Consider the following 22,390-nt stretch of genomic DNA (forward strand, 5'->3'; position numbering starts at 1 on the left):
AACAACAATAATGTGTTGCAGGATAATATACAGTCTCTCTAGAAAGTGAGCAGGTAAAATGCAGATGTCCTCACGTTTTTTTATTCAAAGACACTATCTTTGCAATGAGTTCTACCCCACCCCCAGAAAGGGGTTCTTTCAATGCAAACTTCTATATTAGGATCTATAACTATAGAATGGATTAAATTATCTAATAGCTGCACTGGATTATCTTTGGTGGATTATCTCTCAAACCAAGACAGCTACTCAGGCAGTAATTGCCAATAACAATCCACTGATTAAAACATAAGTGGAAAAGGAGTGCCTCCTGAAACGTAAATATTTCAGGTGGCTTTTTAAAGCAATTTGACAAGACTTGTTTTTTAATCTCCCAGATTAATACAAAAGAGCCATTACTCTCACTTGCATGTTATTAACAAAAGAAGTTTAAATCTAATCCTGTGAAAGAGTGACAGAACCTAAAGAACAAATAAAGATGCTCTCCGACTTAGGCAAGTGTTGTTATGGAACACCTTGCTTAACTCGAATTTTGCATAGGTCGGAAACGTATACCTGACCATTATGCAAAACACAACCCACCACCTCCTGTTTCTAGCTTACGGCACTTTTTTCGGAAGTGCAGATTTTTGCATAAATTGGGTTTGCATAACCTGGGGGGAATCTGTACACAATATCATCTGAAAGAAAGAGTAAAGGCCTGACTGCAGATATCAGGGCATCCTGAATCAGTCAACGTGTATTTACTATATGTGAACTGTCCTGTAAGGGGTGGGGCTCATTTCTCATTTACTTAGTTTTCAGACTAGAGATGATTCATGGCACTGTCAGTAATTTTCCGTTCTTGGAGGGATATTATTGAAAACAGTATCCTAAGAGTAGTAGTCGTAATATTGACAATGGTAGGGGAATGGAGATTTTTTTTCCCGGGGGGGGTGGAGGAGGGAAAATGACATATCATTGATTCTTTTAAATTTTCAAATATAGTTACTTCCTTTCCTCTATCTAGAATGTGTTAAATTACCAATTTAGGAGTTTTATCATAGCCAATCCATGTATTAGTCAAGGGTTTCAAAACCAATTCCACTCATTACTAACCAGATCATTTTTTCCTTCTCAAATATGGAAAGCACTCCTTTATGTTTCTTTGCCTATCACACCTTATACTTGGGCCCAGTCTATGCTTAAAAATTTAGGTTAACATAGCTATGAGCTTCAGGAGAGTGAAAAAGTTCACACCCTTGAGCGACAATTATGGTAATCTAACCCAGTGTAGACACAGCTCAGTTGTTGGAAGAATGCTTCTACTACTACTACTATTGCTTGGGAAGTGTTCCTATACTGCTGGAAAAAACCCTTCCGTCACTGAAGGCTGTTTTTATGCAAGTATACCTACAGCACCATAGTACATCAGTATAGTCCCCATAGTGTAAACATATTGGATATGTCTATGCAGCAATTAAACACCCACAGTTGGTCCAGGTCAGTTGACTCAGGATCATAGGACTCAGACTACGGATCTGCAAGGGGTGAGGGTACCAGAGCCCCACCCTCATGGAGTTCCAGAGATTGGGCTCAAGCCTGAGCCTGAACATCTACATAATTTTACAGCTCTGCAGCCTGAGCCCCATGAGCCTGAGTCAGCTGACCTAGGCCAGCCACGGGTCTTCTATTCCAGTGTAGACGTACCCATTCTTAACTTGTACATTGAAATTTAAGGATGAAACATCAAAGCTTTACGAAAAAAGGCAAGTATCCTTGTCCCCCCATCTGAAAAATGGGGATAAGTGAGGCACAAAGAACAGCAGGCCAGTAGCAGAAATGAAAACAGAACCCAGTCCACTGCACAATTCACAATCCTCTGAAGCAGGGGTGGGCAAACTTTTTGGCCTGAGGACCACCTCTGAGTACGGAAATTGTATGGTGGACAATGAATGCTCACAAAATGGGGGTTGCGGTGTGGGGGGGGTGAGGGCTCTGGCTAGGGGTGCAGGCTCTTGGGTGGCACCAGAAATGAAGAGTTCAAGGTGTGGGAGGGCACTCTGGGCTGGGGCAGGAGGCTTCCGGCTGGGGGTATGGGCTCTGGGGTGGGACAGAGAATAAGGGGTTGGGGGTGCAGGAGGGTGCTTCGGACTGGAACCGATGGGTTCAGAGGATGGGAGGGGAAATCAGGGCTGTGGCAGAGGGTTGGAGTGCAGGAGGGGGTCAGGGGTGCAGGCTCCAGGCAGCACTTACCTCAAGCAGCTCCCAGAAGCAGCGGCATGTCCCCTCTCCGGCTCCTACGTGGAGGTGCAGCCAGGCAACTCTGCAAACTGCCCTGTCCGCAGGCGCTGCCCCTGCAGCTCTCATTGGCCGTGGTTCCCAGCCAATGGAAGCTGCAGGGGTGGCGACTGGAGTGGGGAGAGTGTGCAGAGATCCCTGGCTGCACCTACACATAGCAGCCAGTAGGGGGGGGAAATGGGGACTTGCCACTGCTTCTGGGAGCCACGCTGAGTGGAGCAAGCCCCAGACCCTGCTCCCCAGCGAGAGCTCGAGGGCTGGATTAAAACGTCTGGAGGGCCGGATGCAGCCCCCAGGCTGTAGTTTGCCCACCCCTGCTCTAAGGTAATGGTCAATGGTTCCTGCATGCAGTACATACAGAATGAAGAAACTAAGTTGAGAAAGAAACCAGCTGTCTACTCAGATTGGGGACAGAGGAAAAACTGTAGAGAGCCCTAGTTTTCCAAGACACCTTCTACCCCCCAGTATATTGTAGTTTTATGTAGGGTTGACAGTCTGCACTCTTTTCCATTAGATATTCCACAGGTAAATGCATGGATTAGTCCAATATACTCCAGAATGCTTTTTCACTCAGAGAAAAAGAGATATTGCACATTTCTATTATTTTGTCTCAAGATAAGACTACCACAAGATACTACTACTACTTCATTACCGCAGATCACGTCAAAGAATTGCATTCTTCCTGTCAGAAATATCCTATGTATATTCTTTTTCATGCTTGCCATTTCAAAATATTTTCAGACATATGTCTGGGACCAAACCACGAACCAACTTATACCCTATGTAAGCTCAAAGGGCAACATCACTGATGAGTCCAGGTAGAATTTGTCTCTGAACAGAACAGGCACCCAGCTGAAGGTTTTTCTTCCTTCTACTAAACGAAGCCTTTGCCATGTTTTAACTGAGACCGTTTAAAAGGTCTATTCAACATTCCCCTGTGCACAACCTCTCTCTTCCAAAAGCAGCTGTCAGAACATTCCATCTGTCAAGCCAGCCAAGTGGTTGAACATTCCAGGCTTCTTCATGATGCTAGCTATGAGTGCTAGCTCACCACAGACAAGTATTCACACATGCAGCAGCAGCAGCACCCCCCGTATCTGAAACATCAGTCTTGGTTGTTTTTTAAAAACAGTTTAAAATAAATGCAAGTCACTCCAGTAACAACTCATGCATCAGGCATAGTAGCTGTCAGGATGTATGTTATTGTTTCATGACAACTGGTTTTATATATTTTTGCTAGAGATGTTTATTTCAATAAATCTGATAATACAAACACATGGCATTTCTTATTTTCACTCTCTCCACTCTGGCCGCTGAGTGTAATACTGACATCCTGCTTTTGCAATAAGCTAGTTAGTCCACAGAAGGCCACCGAGTAAATGGATCACTTCCAACAAAATACACTGCAATGCTTCACTTAACCAGGAAAGAACGCAACATTAGTTCTTTTCAATTGGGCAATGCAGGCTCAAAGTAACTTATCCACTCCTACCCATTTGAAAAACTCCTCAAAAAAAGCAAAGTCAATTTTACTGTAATTGCTAATTATATCAGAAGTAAGATTTTAGAACACACTGTGTAAAATACAGTCAGACAACGTAGTTTTCATAAGCTTTAATCAACTGCTACAGCGTTTTCATAATGCCATCACAATAACTGTGCCATAAGTCTCACATGGTTTGTGTTAAAAGTCAGAGTAAATTTGACAGCTACTTTTTCCAAGTTAGCAGTGCAACCAAAGTTACAATAACTACTTCAGCCTGTTAATACAAACTCACATTTCACAGAATTGTATTTGAATTGTTCTTCCAAATATAGGAGACTTTTGTAAGGAGCTATTTTAAATACACCTCGACCCAGATATAACACGAATTTGAATATAACGCGGTAAAGCAGTGCTCCAGGGGGGCGGGGCTGCACACTCCAGCAGATCAAAGCAAGTTCGATATAACAAGGTTTCACCTACGACGCGGTAAGATTTTTTGGCTCCCAAGGACAGTGTTATATCGGGGTAAAGGTGTATACTTAACCATATTTCCTTTATTCACAATAATCAAATCCCTTCAAAATGCTTAGTTTCTAGCCTGACACATTGTCTGAGAGTCAAAAGACCCATTTTAACCTACAATAGGCTTATCACACATTCTAAAGAGTTACCTTTTCCTATCAACCCTTGACACCAATAACAAGAACTGAAACATTCCACATTGTGCAAAGCCTGGCTGAAGAGATTTTGCCCAAGGAAGTTTTGCAAGGGCTGGGGGAAAATGTAGCTTCCCACTGCCGATGGTATTACTCTGAGGATCTGCACTGTGCTTCTCCAGTACAGCCCCCAACTCCTGTACAGTGCTGCAGAGCTCTCTACCGTGGCAAGAGAAGATTTGGGGGTGCTCAAGTAAAATGGGAAGCATACCTAGATCTAAGTCATTCACAGCAAAACAGTCAGTAATATTTTTGGGGTCCTTTGGCACTTCTGTAGTCTGTTTAACAGAAAACAAGCTCTGAATCAGAGCCACTCCCAGAGCCATTGCAACGAACTTTACTGAGAACGAATGATCAAAGTATAATTTATTCTAAAGCCTTTTTAACTTCTGTGATCCTACATAGAGATTTTGGGGTTGGACGCTAAAGCTACAGTGAAATGTAGTGTTATGAAAACATTAGAGAAAAGCAAATGTAGCCCCAATTTTCAAAGAAGAAATTAAGAGTGATCCTAGCAATTACAGTCCTGTAGGTCTGTCTTGTAGCATTAGTAAGATAATGGAATAAAATCAGAGGAAAAAAACATCAACATTACAGGTCCCTTTGATAGAAGCAGCATGGGTTTAGAGAATAAATCTTGCCGGATAAAAAGCTTTGTTCTTTTAAGAGCACTACCAAATTAGTGTATGGAGGAACACTGTATGTCATGTATCTGGAGTTTAGTAAAGCATTTCATACTACGTCTCACACATTTTCTTGAAAACTGAAATTCAGTTTGAGTGGCTAGAAATACTCATGTGGATGGAAGACTGGTTAGGAAGCTGAAAAATAGTCAAGAAAGTAAAGTTTATTCTACACACAAAATTGCTGTTCAACTAAAAATTTTTAAAAATCACCCAGTAAACTGGTGCAAAATGCCACGTGGAAACTCTTAAATAAAAGACATTAAATTAAATTAAGTTGATTCCTTACCAAATTAAGCTAATCCAATTAAGCTAACCTGTTTGATTAAAATAGATTTTAGTTAAACCAGAGCAAGTCATGTGAAGTTCAGTTAGTAGGGTACTGCCAAGATCAGCAATAGAGCTAGTCTAATTCAAGTGTTAAGAAATTTGCAGACAATACCAAAGGAGGAATTGCTAACCCAAGTGAGGACAGAGAAACCATACAAGTGAACACAGAGTAAAAAGATAGGGGCTGAAAACAGAAGATTCAGCTTGGGTGAAAATGGGGGAAGGGTGGCAAAGTAACAGATCTAGGAAAAATAATCTAGCACACACTAAACAAGATCACAGAATACAAAGAACTGCAATGCTAAGATGAAAGGTAACAATGGACTGCATGTTAAATTTGAATGTCTTAATATATTGGCCATAAACAAGACAAAAGCAACTCTAGGTTAAATATGCCAGACTTCACATAACAGGGAACTCTCTATGACTCTGGTACACTTGCACCTGCATTACAACTATATTTCTTGGGATCCCATCACCAGAAAGATATTCCATGGCAGGGGAGGAACCAAAGACAACTCTGGGGGAAAAAAATTTAACAAATGACCGAATGAACTGATTTAAGGAAGGAGAGGTTAAAGTGCCAGACTTGTATAAGTTGGCTAAACAATGAGTAATGGGGAGAAAGTAGTCTAAACATATCAAAAGGGCATAAATAAGGAGGAGAAGAGTTTAGTGTGGCACAAGGTGGTTATAACTAGGAGACATGGGATGAGTTAAAGGGATAATGGAGACTGAATACTAAGGCAACTTTCCTGACCTAGAGGTATATTAGACTGATGTAAGGACAGGTGATGGAAGCCCCTTCACTTAGGAACATTAAACCTAGTCCAGTCTAACAGACTAGCAAATCTACAACAGGGAACAACCCCAAAATGGTAGGGAAGAGGACCAGATGAGCACAGAATGGAAATAAATTTAGACAAAACAAGCTACACATTGCAGTTTTAATCAAATATTTAAAAAAGCCAAAGAGCTCTGTATATTAAGCAGGGAATTATCCCTAACATTTTCAAATTGTCAGGACATGATCTAACAAATTATATACTTTAGTCTACATGTGTAGAATCTCTCACTTTTTTTTGAAGCTAGAAAGGAGCAAGCAAACTACCATTCGGCAACAAAAATCTAGATCTATTTTATAAACTCTATTTTCTATTGATATACCATGTACTTGCATGTACAGGTTCTAAGAACATAAATGGGAGTTCAAGGCTTGTGAATTTTTGTATACACAGAATAGGAGGGACACACAAGAAACAACCTTTACTCCTCCTCATCTGTAGAAAGATCTCTTAAAAGAATTAAGAGACAAATAGGGATATAAAGTGGTTAAAAACCATTGATTTAGACTAGGCCCCCTTTCCTCCTCCTCCCCTCCCCCGACAGGATATTGAGCAACATTAATATTTCTGATGAGTTTTAAACAACCCTGAACTCCAGAAAGGATTTCAGGCTTTAAAAGGAGACACAGTAGTGGCAGTTCGACTGGAGCCAATGTGTTTTTTCAATAGGGCTTAGATCAATCTCCTCCAGACGACGACGACGACGACAAAAAAAAAGAGTTCAGACATGTTACAAACATTCTTTGAAATGTACCCAAGACATAGATGCTTTCAGTTAAAAATCTAGGCATTAAGCAGCTGATACAAATGCTATTCTAACCAGCACACTGGATTATTATTTCACATAAATTCTCTGAAAGATTTCAAATGACAAGTAGAAATACGCGCGCACACACACACACACACTATATATATTAATTATATGGTGAAGTGTGAAGAGTTTTATAAATCATTCCTAATCGCATACAGAAAACAGACCATCTGCTTAGCAGTTATCTGCAACTATTCAAAAAAGCTTGGAAGAGTTCTGAAAAGGCATCAATTTTGAAAAAAACTGGAGATCCAAAAAAGAGGCAGCCAAAAACAAACTATAAATCAAGTCCAGAGCCATATAAATAAGATGAAAAAAGGGTAGACAATGCCAGAAGCACCTCAACTCAATAAGCTGAAGTTTTGCAGAGGGGTTTTAGGGTAGGTTTGTCACTAGTAAATCTTTTCCCCCACAAAATACAAAATTGAACATGGCTCTATTTTACGAAGCTTGGCAGATAGCAGGGATCTTTTCAAGTGTCAAGGTACCTGATGATTCAAATATGGTATCTACATATTTGAAGAGCTACTATAAAAATCTTTCCCTCGTCCTATGTCCCCTCTCTCTCTATCTCAAATCAATCAATCCATCAGGAAAAGTATCATTTCATGCTAACCCACTTACAGGGCAGAGAGACAGTATGTTCTAGTGAGTCAGGTAATTATGAACTAGAAAAGATTTTGCATTTTGATTAGCCTTCTCTTCCCCTCAATGTTCCCTGCCAGGCCCAAGCAGCCAGGCTCAGCACGTGGGGAGTCGGCTGGAACCCTTCCCCCAACATCACATAGTGGACACGAAGCTGCCACTAAGTACCACAATAATGTGCGCTATACGGTTTGTCTTCACTGTAGAAGTAACTCTTACTCACGTGTTGCCCCAACACAGCTCCCATCCACACACAAGAGCCTCTGACCTGAGTCTGGTGATGCTTTACATGTGGGCTAGTCTGCCAATCCTGGGGCTAGGATACAGCCATTATGCTGTTTACAGTCAAACTGGTAAACATGCCCACTTTTCAGCAAGAACGCAGGCTATACCACCCGAGCGCTGACAGTCTTCTGAATGTCCCAAGTGCCCAAAAGTTCTCCCACAATTCACTGTCTCGATTTCCTGCAGCACTAAGGACCATGGAATGTGATCACAGAAGCATAGCTTCTGACATGAGAGTACAGCACAAGTATGAATACAGTTGAGTGGAATCACTCAAGTGTGGCTTTGTAGCATGGCTGCCCACAGTGGGGTGACCATCACTCAAGTCATATCCTTAGGCTATGTCTACACTGCACGCCAGTTGTACCAGCATACACGTAGCTACATGTTACAGAGAAAAACAGACTGTGTTCACACAGTGGTATGTAGCTATATGCATAGTGAAAGGCTCTGGCGGGAGGAGGCAACAGAGGGAAGAGACTTTGGCAGCACAACAATACAGCTACAAATAGCAATACAGACAGGGAAGGCACTGCTTGGGGGAACAGAGCGCTGTGTACATCCACAGAGCTTGAGGTCTTCAAACCACAATTTGAGAACTTCAGTAACTCAGACATAGGTTAGGGGTTTGTTACAGGAGTGGGTGGGTGAGATTCTGTGGCCTGCATTGTGCAGGAGGTCAGACTAGATGATCATAATGGTCCCTTCCGACCTTAAAGTATATGAGTTTAGGTGCATCTTTCCTCTACTTTCCTCAGCAATGCCTCACCAGCTACACATTGTGTAGTGCATCTACTCTACATGCCACCAAAAGGCATGTGCAGTGCAGACACACCAGTAGGAATAGCTAACAGTTGCCCCCACGGTGCAGCAATTCCCCCCTGTCAATTCATGGTAGATACTGCACTGCAGAAATAGCTTCTGCTGCTCCTGGTTCTCCCACTCTAAGGTGAATGGTTGGTTGGTGGATATACGTGTGAGAGGTCAGGAAGTGGTAGTTAAGTGTCGGGCAACAAGCCAAACAGCTCCAGAAAAAAGGATCACCCACTCCTTCAACAACAATCAAAAACAAAACAAAAAAGCTGCCACCACAACATTGTTAAACAAGTACATTTGGAGGGGAGTGGTCTTGTTTTTTTTGTTTGTTTTAATGAAAAAAATAAAGAAACTGCCAGACTGGCTCAGACGATTAATCCATCTAGTCTAGTGTTCTCTCATTAATACTGGCCAGTACCAGCTGTGTCAGGAAGAATAAATCTTGCAGTTATGGTTAACCTACCCCCAGAAAAAAATTTCGCCCAAATCACTCCTGCCATAGTTAGAGGCTGGTTTGTGCCCCAAGCTTAAGAGTTTATATCCCTTCAAAACTTTGACTGTGTGTGTTTAATCTTTACTTTCACAACTCTGGATATTCTTGTTATCCACACAGATCTACTACTTTTTTGAACTTTGATATCACTGAGACCAAGAGCTTAATATGTTGCAATGAATTCCTCAATCTAAATGCAAGCACTGTGATAAAGTATTTTCATTTGTCAGTTTTGAATTTGCTGTTTCAAAATCATTAAATATCCCCTTATTCTTGTATTATGAGGGTGAAATAGAAGTTCCAGGTCTACCGTCTCTATATGATTTGTCCTTTTGTATATTTGATCATGTTCCGTCTTATCCATCTTTTATCTAGCAATTATGTAGTAAATTCGATAAGCCAAGAATTTAAAAAGAGACCAAATACTAAGCCCTTATATGTCTCAGATGAGCTATATTTTTATAGTCAGTCTTCACAACGCCCCTATGAGTTAGGCAAGTATTATCCCCATATTACAGATTAGGAAAAGGGGATAAAAGGTTACATGATTTGACTATGGCCAGAGTGTCCATGTTAGAGCAAAGATTAGCACTCAGAAGCTCTCGTGTGCCAATCCCATCCTCAGGCAACACTTTCTAGGTATCAAACAAACAGCTAGTAACAATGGTAGTAGAGGACAAAAGCAACACATTTTCTTCTGATTCAGCAGTCTAAAGATTGTGTTGCATCAGCATCACATGGAATTTCAGTCACTGATCAGATTAGTATGGGGATGGCCATTTTATAGTCAGTCAATGTTTTGACACAGCATTTCAAAGGTTTCTGTTTGGGGAACGTACAACGTATGCAGATTCCCAGATTTTAGATGCAGAGCATTTCCCCTGCTTCCAGGAAAAGGAACTCTGCTAATTAGCAAAAATGTCTGCTGTTCAAATTTTCTTCAAGATTAACGCCTGGCCTACACTATGCGTTTAAACTGATTTTAGCAGCCTTAAACCGATTTAACGCTGTACCAGTCCACACAACAAGGCCCTTTATATCGATAAAGGGCTCTTTAAATCGGTTTCTGTACTCCTCCCCAAAGAGAGGAGTAGTGCTAAAATCGGTATTACCATATCGGATTAGGGTTAGTGTGGCTGCAAATCGACGGTATTGGCCTCTGGGCGGTATCCCACAGTGCACCATTGTGACCGCTCTGGACAGCAATCCGAACTCGGATGCAGTGGCCAAGTAGACAGGAAGAGCCCCGCGAACTTCTGAATTTCATTTCCTGTTTGGCCAGCGTGGAGCTCTGATCAGCACGGGTGGTGATGCAGTCCCAAATCCAAAAAGAGCTCCAGCATGGACCGTATGGGAGATACTGGATCTGATCCCTGTATGGGGAGACAAATCTGTTCTATCAGAGCTCCGTTACAGAAGATGAAATGCCAAAGCATTTGAAAAAAATCTCCAGGCTATGATACAGAATCCACAGCACAGTGCTGCATGACAAGCGTAACGGAAAGCCAAAGAATCAAATGGACGCTCATGGAGGGAGGAGATACTGAGGACTCCAGCTATCCCACAGTCCCCAGCAGTCTCCAGAAAGAATTTGCTTTCTTGGCTGAGCTCCCAATGCCTGTAGGGTCAAACACATCGTCCAGGGTGGTTCAGGGTATAGCTCGTCAATTTACCCCCTCCCCTCTCCCCGTGAAAGAAAAAGGAAAAAAAATCATTTCTTGACTTTTTTCAAAGTCACCCTATGTCTACTGCATGCTGCTGCTAGACGCGATGCTGTGGCAGTGAAGAGCAGTATCCGCTCCCCTCCCCTCCCCTCCCCCGTGGCAGAGGGTACAATATGACTGCTATCCATCGTCATCATCAGCCCATGAGTGCTCCTGGCTGGCCTCAGGTGAGGCCGGCCGAGGGTGCCTGGGTAAAAATAGAAATGATTCCCGGTCATTCCTAGTACATGGTACAGAACGGCTGGTAACCATCTTCATCATAGCAACTGGGGGCTGAGCTCCATCAGCCCCCTCCCTTTCATGTGTAAAGAAAAGATTCTGTACTGCCTGGACTATCATAGCAGCAGGATGCTGGGCTCCTCTCCCCCACACCGCTTAATGTCCTGCCTGGACTAATAGCAGCTGGAGGCTGCCTCCCCCTCATTTTATCTCACTAACAAGTCCCTGTTTCTTGTTCCTGCATTCTTTACTACTTCATCACAGAAATAGGGGGACACTGCAACGGTAGCCCAGGAGGGTTGGGGGAGCAGGGAAGCAACAGGTGCAGTTGTTGCAGGGGCACCCCCTAGAATGGCATGTAGTTCATCATGTCTGTGGGATCTGACACAGAGCAGCTGTGCTCTCTGGTTCTCTAGTACACTTGCCCCATATTCTACGCAGGACTGACTCTATTTTTAGATACAACGTAAAGGAGGAGATGACCCGGGGAGTCATTCCCATTTTTGTCTTTGCGCCCCCAGCTGACCTCAGCCGGGGGCACCCATGAAGCAGCAGACATTACAGAATGACAGATAACCATCATCTCATTGCCAATTTACAATGGCACAGCAGATGGTACAGAACAACTGATAACCGTCTCTGCTATCATGCAAAGGCAAATGAATGCTGCTGTGCAGCGCTGCAGTACTGCCTATGTCAGCGGCATCCAGTACACATACAGCGACAGTGACAAAAGGCAAAACAGGCGTCTGCCAGGGCAATCCAGGGAAAAAGGGCGCAAAATGATTGTCTGCCATTGCTTTCCCGGAAGAAGGAATGAGTGACGACATTTACCCAGAATAACCCGCGACAATGATTTTTGCCCCATCAGGCACTGGGATCTCAACCAAGAATTCCAAGGGGCGGAGGAGACTGCGGGAACTATGGGATAGCTACAGGATAGCTACCCACAGTGCAACACTCCAGAAATAGACGCTAGCCTCGGACCATGGACGCACAGCACCGAATTAATGTGCTTAGTGTTGCTGCATGCACTTGACTTTATACAATCTGTTTTACAAAACCGGTTTATGTAAAATTGGAATAATCTCGTAGTGTAAACATACCCTAACTTCACCAACTGCATCCATAAGTTGTTTCCAAATGGTTTTCAGGGGGCCTCTGAATGCAAGTGGTAATTGTGTTGAGTTCTAATGGACTGAGAACATGTTAACCTGTTAAACAACCACAGCATAAACCGGTTTTCACATTTTCCAGTAAGCCTGACATTTATCTGTATTTATAAAAGGCAAAAGTGTGCTTATAAGATATAGATGCCTTTTAGTGGCACTGCAACTCTTTAATCACACCAGAATATCAAACGACAAGGCTAACTGACATAAATGGCATATTGCAGTTAAAAACTATATCATATATTGAAGGTATTATAAAGCTTAGCATAGACCTACACAGTTCCCCACTGGAGCCTGGATGACACCAAAGACAGCCTCAAACCAAAGGCCAAATGGCTGGAAGCAGCAGCATTCCTCAGGAGGCTGTTCCGAGTATCTTAACTAAACTATTCACAAAGTGCTGCTGGACATAATTTTCATGACTAAGGACCAAATAACTAAGTCAATGGAGGCACTTATACCAGGGATGGGTCTGGCTCCAGATTTCAAAACCGCATCTTGATTTGTTATAGTTTAAGAGCTTCGTGTGTTCCCATTTCCATTTGCTGCTAGTGAATCACTGTTCCAGCAGAAAAAATTAATACTCATGGGTTCATATGGCTTGGTGCCATGATCCAGCCCCTTATTAAAATTTTCCTACCTACCTAGTAATGGGTCACTGCTACAGGTCACTTCTTCCTTCCAAACTCACTCCTATCAAACATTTCATATGTGTGTTCAAGACTAGCAACATTATCACCCACATAACAGTGATAAACAGGTTAAGTCCACAGGAAGAATCTATAGGAATTAAGTTATACCTTGAATAAGAGGAAGGCAGAAGTTCTCTCTCCCCTCCCCTCTTTTGTATGGAGCGAACAAAAAAAACCCACTGTTTCGTAAAGTAACATTTTATTACTTTCACAACCTGTTCAAGTCCTGAAGAACCTGTGTGTGAGTGTCTGCGCCATGTCTAATGGATGAATTAAAAACTAGTTCCAGATTATTGCTTCAGACCCAGTTATCTGCAATCTACATAAAAAGCTACAGGATTTTAGAGTGCACAGTTTAATCACTGCTCAATTTATCATCTACTCCAGAAAGTTTCATAAGCACTCAAGGAAATTTTGCATTAGATTGATAAATACAGCTATTGTTTGAGACACTTCCTCAACTTTTTATTGTTAAGGACTGGGTTGTAACTTTGGAGGCAGCATATATTACCAACATGCAAACTGCAGCATGGAGACTCTGCAGATACAGATGCTTTTTATATTCCAGTTATATGAAGGATGATGAAGAAAGCTGAAGAACATGGATGGAAGGAAAAGAAATTGCCAAGTAATGGACTTCTTACAATTCCAAAACATTTCATCAAGTTACCAAGACTGCTCAGACATGCAATGTTACAAAGCGATTTACATGATCACAAAGCCTTCTGTTTGGATTTGGTTTATCTAATCTCAGCCTTGCTGCTTTTTCATCATGTTTCTTAATCCTTCACTAGAGCAGAGGTGCCACTTAATCACATATCATGTTAGTGACCATTCTTTTACACATTATTAAAATCAAGTAGTGCTCAGGACCACAATCAAAGCAGTTACCTCGGTTGAGAGGTCTTGACTGCAACTTAGCCTCTTCAACTACCAAAGAAGTAATAACTGATTGCCATTCCACCCCCATATTGAGTTCAACATTTGCAAAAAAATCTTTAGGGTAATAGAAAGGTTACATGCTTATAAAACTGACCGTGATCGTGAATACATAATTACTTGATCTGTATTTTGTGATTATGCAGATAGGTGTAGATGAATGTAGAGTCTAGACCAAGTTGCACCATGCTCCTAAGCAGGAGAGGATTTCACATTGACCCATAAAATCTTCCAAGTTATTATATCAGGTTCAGTCAACATAGGTAGTTCATCAATAGTTTTCATTATTGGTGTCAGCATCTACCCATAATTGCAGTATGCTAGGTAATTAAGCCTCCCACTCAACCATCATTACAACATGTTCTCATCTTACTGGCAGTCTCAGTGTTTGTGCCAAGTGTTGTGCAAGAACTAGCATATATGTAGCAGAGCTGATCAAGTGATTTGAGTTATTTAAGATGACAGGCTCCAAAGGAGAGAGAGTGAACATGAAGAAAGCAAGCTTTTTTTGTTTCTTTTAAAGTTTTCCAAACTTTTCTGTTCATCAGGGAGTTGGCAAAATGTTCATTCTGCACCTCCTAAAATTAGATCCAAAAATCCGATGTTTATGGCAAAATTTGATAATATTTTGGCACGATAAGACAGTGCAGTGCTTCCATCCGCAACAAGTGCCAGCTCTACAGCCTGGTTACTTTTCTCAGTTGAGTGCTTCAGCTTTACCCACAGCCACAGCTGTAGAATGCTTTTCAAAAGAGTCCACAGAGCCCTCCGCATGCACAACGACATTCTCAACTGAGCAATTACCTGTTATGCTCTGGTTAATCTGAGCCACAGCATATTAGGAAGGGCCAGTTAATTTTGTTCTGTTTAAACAGACACTGGTCACAATTCTGTAGTTAAATTTATTGGGTTTTTCCACCTAAATCAGTTGTTGTGTTTGATTTAGTCATATGTGTGATCACAAACATTACAAGACTGCCACATGGCTGTGCTTTCTGAAGGCATTGTTCCTACACTGCACGTCTTCTACAATTATAGAAGCCCTTTAGGAAGCTGAACTGGTCACAAATGCCAGAAGTAACACAGCACTTCATCTTCCCAGTCAGATTTGGCATGCCATTTAGTTAAACAATGCTGTAGAAACATCTCTGGAGACATTTTTGATGCATGATGCAGATAGACGCTGCCAGATTGGATAAGTAAACTATTTTGTTATGCTCGAATGATTAAGTGCAGTATGAACTCTGACAGAATTGCAAAACTAAATTTCAAAAACTAGAGTGTATTGCTATTAAGTTATTTGTTTTTTTGATAAACAATATTCTACCTTTAAATCAGAGACCTATTTTCCATTCGCTGACAATTCAGAATGCCAAACTCTGCTCTATATTAAATGAAATTCTATCCTCTGGCTTCTGCATGAAACAGTTTCCAAAATAGAGAGAGGATACTGCCTCAGTAGCAAAATGTTGTATAAGATAAGATATTTGAGACAGACCATTAACACTATGCAACAGAAAAGTAATCAGATTCTATATAACCCATATACATATACATCAGGGCTAAATGTCTGTACCATTAGACACTCAAAATTCCCCCATAAACCACAATACTACTAAGTACAAGTTATATACAACTTAAAGCGTTCAAAAGGATTTCCAACTCAAAGGAACCTATGTAGATGGGTTCCCCGCTGTTCTTCCACTCTAATAGCCAAAAATCAGCTTTCAGATACATATGCACAGCTCTGATAAACTTTTATAGGTGTTGTGTGTGCACATAACAGTGGGCAAAGTCTGGCCATGTGTTGAAACATCTACAGATATGCCAAAACAGGTTCATGACAAAAATTGAAACATTAAACTCCTGGCAAGTGTACAGCAAAGGATAATGCCTCATTTCAAACACACTATCAAAGTCTGTCATATGTAAAATGACATTCTCTGTGGACTGCTCTACCACTTTTTTGTAAGTTAAGAATTTTGTTACTGTTCAGATACAAATATTTATGAACAAGATTACTAAAGGGGTAAAAGGTATTAATATCTGATTTATTTGAACTCATTCCATTTGCCCACATAGCATTTATGAGCTGTGATATTAATCTGTGCATTTCTGGCATTACTATAGTGCCTGGAAGCCCATCATGCTAGGACAATGTATAAACAGAACTAAAAGATAGCCCCTGCTTTTAATATGCAGAAATGCTGCATACTAACACCGGAGGGACGTTGTACACACCCAGTAGCCTTCACAACTTAGAGGTAAGTATGCTCAGATGCATTTATTAATGCACTAGTTTCACACACACATACATTTCAGCTCACAAGCCTTAATACCCAGACTGAAGTTGCACAATTCTACTTAGAATTCAAACACAGAACCAACAGCGATGCACACAACCAAGTCCTGGCAATCATGTGCAAGTGAACATGGAACAAGGCTCTGCAACAGGACTGGGACAAGTGGGTATCAGTAGCAAGATGTATGCTGTTTCTCGGTCCCCCTTCCAACATCCATGCCCTCCCCATTAAAGGCAGCTGTGTGTAAGACAGGCAGTGAGAGTCAAGGGCTACAGAGTCAGAGGCAGCATCATAGAACATAAAACTGCTGCTAAGATCCAGCATTATACAGGAGTTGTAATGAAGAAGCTAAACTGTATTTTGAATTATTAAAAAAAAAAAAAAAAGTCTCTCTATGTTGGAATTTCATGCTATAAAAAAGCCCACGAGTGCAACCTCTGAATAGTTGTGTATTTAGGGGCCTGAAAAATTTTAGTATCCCTATGAAAGAGTATAAAATTAGCAGTTTAAAAAAAAGTCTTAAAGACTCTGAAAGGGTAGCCCTAATGAGTAAGAAAGTATCCAAAAAACTAAATTGTGCCCTTGAAATAATCCATGTTTGATATGGATTTTTGTGAATTAGGCTTAAATTGGGGTACCTATGCCCCAATTCAAGAGCAAAAGAAAATATGGACCCACAACAGCTTCTCCATAAAGTAGTACATTTTGCACTCCCAGAGCAGACAAAGATAAGTCAGCCAGTTCTAGTATTCAGACTTGGTTCATGCTCGTTCAAAGGGTTGAAACAAAAAAACTAGGTACCTTGCGCATCAACTATTGCATTAATTGGTAGGTGATCTGCATTTCAGCTCACAGCTCTTCCCTCCATGCTCTGTTTTCAATGTATAATTAACTTAATTTTAGCTATGGCAATATGTTTAATGGATGGGTCTGTCACAAACCCAGTGCTTCCTCATGAGTGCCACATTTGGAATTTAATGATTACATCCTCCATGGGAACCAAGACATCTGGGTTCTGCACTCCCACATTTGCCAATGTGTTAAAAAAAAAAAAAAAAAAAAAAAAAAAAGAGTGGGGGTGGGGGGGGAGAATACCAGAGGAAGTCTGTGCCTCAAGTTTTCCTCATTTGTACACCGGAAATAACCTACCTATCCCAAAGGGATAGCAAGAGTTAGTGTTTATAAAAGGTACTGGAATGAAAAGCACAATGTCTTTACAAAATGTTTATGTTATAATCAGAAGCACATATATAAACTATAGCTGCATCTGCTAGTTTAATGTACCATATCAAATTTTAAATGAAAAACAGCTTTATTGTTATGTGTACATTTCCTTATATACTAAAATATGAGAAAAATATGCTTTGATTAGTTGAGCTTATTCATGAACTAGGTCTTTAAGTTACTTTTTCCTCTGCCCCTATTCACCCACATTTTAGTTGAGGAATTAGTTGTATGCCACTTTTCACAAGTTAAAAAACAAATATTCAGGAGAAAGTGTTCCCGCAAGCACTTTTAATAACATTTTCCTGAATGCATTTTAAATTTTTACAAAAACTGGAACCAGGCTTATATCTTGATGCTGATGATATCCTCTGGATAAGCTAATTTCCATTGCAAGGCAGGGGGGACGACGGACACGGGGGATGACTGACGACATGGCAATTCTGACATAGCTCTGTACAGATCTCAGGTTGCTCAGATTTGGAGGGGTGAACACAAGCCCTCCAGAAAAAGGCTGGTGGACTAGAGGTGATGAGGATCAATGCCACAAAACCAACACCACCTACCCCAGGTCCATTTCCACCCACCTCACTCCGATTCTTCTCTATTCAGGACAGTAGAGGGCACCACTGAGCACCAAGTGTCAACCTGAAAGAAAAATCCATGACTACACAGAAGAATGAAGATTTATGGCTCCTCTACATACAAGAAGTTGTACAGCTTTAACTGTGCCAGTGTTAAAACAATAAAACCCTCTAGTGTGGGCAAAGTTCTACAGTATAAAGGTGCTTACACCGACAGCTATTCACACACAGGAAGGGGAATAAGCTCCACCTGTATAAAGTACCTTTATATTGCTACAGCTGAATTCATATTAGGGGCTGTGCCAGCATAATTATACTGGTATAAAAACGAATCACACCCATAACACACACAAAAAAACCCAAGTTATATGAGTACAAAAATTGGTGTTTAGACCAGGCTTCAGGTTTCCAGCTAAGAAACAACTGAAGAGCTGAAGTCAATAGAAATTACAAAGCAAGGCAGAAGAAAAAAAATAAATTGGTTTTTTGCATGCTAAAACTTTTACACAGAACAGAGGATGTGGACCAAAATTAATCTATTGTTTTAAAGTACTTAGCATTACTTGTTGCCAGCCTGGTAAAATGTCAGTGGCATCTGACTGCTATGGAACAGAACACTTTTTTTTTTTTTTAAAAGGACTTCAGGATTCCTGTTATCGATAACCAGTGAAAGACAGATGCATAATGGGATTGATAAGATTGAACACTAGGAGAGGATGTGCTGACCCCAATACTTTCTTGCTCCACTGATTGGCAGATAAAGAGCAAGATTAATGCCAGTGGCACAAAAGGCTGTTTGTCAGTTTTAGGAAGAAAGGCACTGCAATAGCAGTCAGATGAAACAATAGAAATTAGGGAGGAATGACAAGTTACAGAACAAAGGGCTGGGCATTTACCAGGACTACATACCCTCAGAGCAGCATGGTGCAGTGATCCAAGTACATGACTCAAGGCCAGGAGCTCCTGCATTTTGATGCCAACATTGAAAATAGCCACCCATTAAGGCCTTGGACAAGCCATTTATCCTCTCAGCCTGTGTTCCTCCCACATCTCTAAAATGACAGTACTCACCTTGTGGGGATGTAAGGGGATTAACTAATGAGAGCTCAGTGATTAAAAGTGTTATTAGCCCCCCACCTAGCAAAGAGAAAATGTAGAAACTACCTTTGACAGCTTGAACTTAATGGCTGTTTAACGGAGAGCTCATTTTGCTTGGTCACACTGATTTGCACAGCAAGTATGTCCAGCTATTCTGTGAAAGAGTAAAACCAGCCTTTGCAATATCTCAGTTAAAATAACGAGCCTATTGACTGCTAGTCACCAATGATGATTTTATACTTTCACCTATATCTTGAAAATTAAGGCAGAGGCAGACACCAAGACACTGCCCCTCCTTAGGGGCAGATCTTACAAGTATTACAGAGAATGGGCATGAAGCAGAGTCTATATTCTGATTGTGGCCAGACAACCAAGTTTAACTGTATTCAGACACGTTGTAGCCTCCAGCCAGACCCTGGGATACAGTGTGGGGGCTTTAGGCACACCACCTGCTTACTTTTAATCCGAAGCAAGCTACAAGATAGGCTTGGGTAAACTGGGGCAACTAACTATGTAGCAGCTTCTACACACACCATCATCCCGCTCTGCTGCCAGGATATGGGCATATCTAGAGGTAAGAGAATTTGACCAGGACTTCCCCATGCCCATATGATACCTTATGGCTGTCTAGGCTCCTTGGAGCCATTGACAGATAGCTTAAGCTACACTATGCCTACACTGGAATTGCTACAACAGCACAGTGTCAGCGCTGAAGCTGAACCGCTGTAGCGCTTCAATGTAGACACTTAATACAGCAACAGGGGGAGTTTTCCCGTCGCAGTAGTTAATCCCTCTTCCCAAGAGGCAGTAGCTAGGTCAATGGACGAATTATTCCATGGACTTAAGGTTGTCTACCCCAGGTGTTAGATCGTCATAACTATAACTCATGGGTATAGATTTTTGCACCCCAAGTGACGCTGCTGGGTCAATTTAACTTTTTAGTGTAGAACCTGGTGCGAGAGTAGCCTCTGAGATGCTCTAGGTTGCACCAGGGGACCAACCTGACCTCCACCACCACTCCTGCACTATGCTCTCCACAGCTGAGGATCTTTGGCCCAGGTGCTCAAAAGGTATTTAGACAGATAACTCCCATTGAAATCAAAGGGACATTAGGCACCTAAATGCCTGGGAGGATCTGGGCTCTAGTGTCTACCTAGACAACAAGCTAGAGCATGGATTAGTCTCGTATGGCCTGTCTCTCTTCACGCTACCTAGCTTCATATTAAGACCCAATCTGATCACAAGACCAGAGCATTTAAACTGTTCTTAAGCACGTTCATTAGACACTTGTCAGGTCCCCATATACACCCTGTTTATGATACATGGTATAAAGAAAGTATCAAATCAATACTATAGCTAAAAGTCAAAGGAAAGATTTGGTGCAATTTCACCAAAGAGGAAGGAACATGGGAGTTTGAATACATTTGAGATTTGCCTGCAGTGAATGGCCAGGAAAATTATTGAGGAGATGTATGTAAAAAGGCACTAGCATGGTCAGATGGTCCAGCTGCTTCAACAGTGCAGATAATAAATGCTAACATTTTCCTTGAAGATTTGAAACAGAACAGCAGAGTCAACTGTATTAAAATGAAGTGCGCCACCATCATTGTTTATAGGACTGTGAAAAAGATAACCAACTCCTAGATAATCTTGAGAAAAAAAAAATCACTTCTTGTACCCAAAATTATTTACAATCATGGGCTGCTTGGCTTGGAAGAGGAAGACTCACTGAGCCCCAATTTTTGTGGTTTCACAATCACATTTGCCTTTTGTGTGTGTGTGGTTTAAAAAGGTTCACCTCCTCCTCCCGCTCCTTAGTATGGGAAAAGGCCACAAACAGAAGAGCAAAGTGACTGTGCAGCCATAACAGGCAACAGAGAAATGGATTAAGTGAGAAGTAAAATTAAGAATTCCTGTAAATTTTTTAATTATAGTATCACAGGAATCACCTGCACTAAGCATTCAGAGAAAAGTTTGATTTAAGTTACTGTTCCTTTAAATTCAAAGTGAGTCTATTCAGGACAGATTGTTGTAATGATGCTGTGCACTTTTATAGAACAAACACTTGCGATTCTTAGAAATGGGAACAGTACATTTAATAATGGCAGTCTCAGTATACCTGACCTTTAAACAAAAAAAACAAAAAACACTTTAATGTAATGTTTGCAATGCCAAGTTTATAATACATAATATAAAATTGGCAGCACAAGTCCTATATTAAATTCTATAAATATTATAACCTGTATATAGTACATGCTATAGAGTTACAGTGTAGTTTTAACTTCTAATGCTCTTTTCAGCTGAAAATAAAGCTTTCTCCAACAAACCGAGATGCACGTTATGCGTCTCTACATTCTTCAAGAGGGCTTTCAGAACTCCTAGGTGAATACCATCTGGTCCCCGCCACATATTGCAACAGCCACTCTTGCCTACCTGAAAAGCAACACATTGAGACTTTGGACAAGTCATTCACCTCTCTGTCCCTCGGTTTTTCCATTTGTAAAACAGAGATGGTGATGCTGACCCTTGATAGAAAGCACTCAGATCTACTGATGAAAAAAAAGCGTTAACACTAAAACTGCAACTGAGCACCATTTGAGTGGATTCGTTTTAGTGGCTATGAATTAAGACGGAATCTGCAAATAGGATCTTAAAGGTTACTTCTGTATATGAAATGTGGTATCCTGCAATAGATTCCCCCAACTGGGATGCAGTCAATTTGCATAATATTGCTTCTTTGCATACTCATCTCATCCCATTGCAAAAATCTATGATCCATTACCAAGGCTCAATCTGCGCTCATCTGTGTAGACAGTGTTTGTTACAAGCTGAATTCACTCCTTAACTGAAGGTTTATTTTGGTTCTAATGCTTTATCTTTAATTAGGACAGTCAAAATAAGCAAAACACCATCTCAAAAACAAACAAACAGTCTCTATATCAAGCAAACTACAATTACCATCCAAAAGACAAAATTTCCTCGCTCTAGATTGGCTTACAAAAAGGTGGCTTTTCTCTCTTTAGGAAAATGACTGCAGTTTGCTTCCAA

The 22,390-nt window shown here is 41.1% G+C and overlaps 1 protein-coding gene across 2 annotated transcripts in view; it reads right to left on the reverse strand.

Annotated features, from left to right (window-relative positions):
* PLPP1 (phospholipid phosphatase 1) overlaps nt 1-22,390 on the reverse strand; it is a 120,233-nt gene that overhangs the window by 34,449 nt on the left and 63,394 nt on the right. The gene's annotated exons all lie outside the window — the stretch shown is intronic.

The sequence above is a fragment of the Gopherus flavomarginatus genome, chromosome 3, assembly GCF_025201925.1.
Source record: "Gopherus flavomarginatus isolate rGopFla2 chromosome 3, rGopFla2.mat.asm, whole genome shotgun sequence".
In the NCBI taxonomy this organism is placed as follows: Eukaryota; Metazoa; Chordata; order Testudines; family Testudinidae; genus Gopherus; species Gopherus flavomarginatus.